We start from the raw sequence: 1878 nt of genomic DNA on the forward strand, positions 1-1878 counted from the left end.
CCCCTTTGGACAATTCACTGCCACTCGACGCGGCGGACCACGCCCGCGGCCGCCCCAGCCCGCGGCCGGCCTCCCCAGCGGCCGGCACCTGCCTCGTCCAGATGCTCAAGAGCGATTGGGCGCCCGGCGCACACCCAGGCCGCGCCATCCAATCGGTGGCCACAGGCCGTCGTGGGGGCCGAGCCTGTGAAAGGTGGCTGGACCGCTCGGGCCAGGATTGCGTTTGCTTGAAATAGCCCTAGCGGCAAATCCTTGGAGACCGAAAGTAGACTAGTGGTTGTCAGGGAGAATGGACGTTCTGGGGAAGGGAAGGGAAGTGACAGCTCTCTGGGTGAGGGGATCTCTGGGAGGATAGAAATGCTCTGTGCACAGGCGCGATAGTCGCACGCTGTTGGAGACGTAATGAAAAACCATTGTCTTGTACACTTCAAAATGGTGAATTATATCCTTTTTTTAAAAAAATGGGGGGAGGGGTGTAGGGAAAGGAAGACGCTTAGTTACCAAAATGGTGGTGTACTTAACAGGGCTCTGACCCGCCCCCCACCCCGCCACAAGGGGTTCAACACACACAACAGTGTTAGATGTTAAAAATGGGGCCCTCCCTGGTGGCGCAGCGGGTTGGGACGCAGCACTGCAAGCTGGCCGCTGCCGCTTTCGTGCGAGTTCGATCCCCAGCCCCAGAGGTGACCACTTGGTGTAGCAGACCTCTTCTGACAGGCCCGCTGCTCCCCTCAGCAGTGTACTTAGTGGATCTGCCTGTTCTGGTGAATCGCCCTGGACTCCAGTTCTGTATGCATAAATAAATAAATAAATAAATAAAGTTAAAAATGGAGGGTGTGAGGTGGGCACCACGCTGACATCCCAGACTCTGCCAGAAGTGGGTGGTCTTTAGGACTGCAAAACCCTGTCACAGCCAGTGATGATTCTCCTCTTCTCTTCCTTCTTCCCCAGCTCTCCTCTCTCTTTCCCTCTCTCTGCTATTTGCTTGCCCCATTTGGTTTGGCTTTATTAACTTCGTGCTTTGAAATAATTCCAGACTTTAAATAATTTGCAAACATAGTCTAGAGTTCCCATATACCTGTCACCCAAGTGACAAATGTTGACGTCGGCATAACCATAACATATTATCAAAACAAGGAAATAAAACCTGATGTATAACTGTGATACTGTTACCTAATCTTCAACCATAGACCCAGTGGTGCAATTGGCTCACCAAAGCCCATTCTTCCGTTCTGACATTTACATTGCAGTGAATTGTCACATCTGCTGGGTCGCACCTGAGTCCAATCTGGAGCACTAACCGGTTATTTTGGAGACGGTTCTTCCATTTGCAAACTCCATTTTGTGCTGTTCCTCTATTGGGATCTAAATGGCATCCTCTCCAAATTCCTATATTAACCTGGAACCCTGGGAGAATTCAATCTGGCTGGTGTCCTTATAATCGGAGGACATTTGGACACAAAGACTAGGGCTGTATGTATATGGCAGAAAGAGCACGTGAGGTCTCATTAAGCAGGCGACTGCAGCCCAAGGAGAGGCCAGAAACCCAGCAGACACCTTGATCTTGGACTTTCGGCCTCCAAACTGTGAGAAAATCAGTTTCTGCTTTTTGAGCTGCCCAGGAAGTGGTATTTTGTGATGCACTCCGAACAGATGAATACACTCACACTCTCCGCTCCTGAAAATCTGCCCATTGTGTGTTGTCTGCCATATGCTGATGTCTGTCGCTCTCCTGTCCTTCTCCTTTCACTGGCCCCATGGAAATCCCTGTGGGACTGACTGCTCACAGGTGGGGAGGCTTCTAGCTCACCAAACATCTCTTTATTACATAACCCCCCTTTGTATTATTTTCCTATTACTTAATTGTTATTCTAACAA

The sequence above is a fragment of the Condylura cristata genome, unplaced genomic scaffold, assembly GCF_000260355.1.
Source record: "Condylura cristata isolate star-nosed mole 26May11 unplaced genomic scaffold, ConCri1.0 scaffold00032, whole genome shotgun sequence".
NCBI classification, from domain to species: domain Eukaryota; kingdom Metazoa; phylum Chordata; class Mammalia; order Eulipotyphla; family Talpidae; genus Condylura; species Condylura cristata.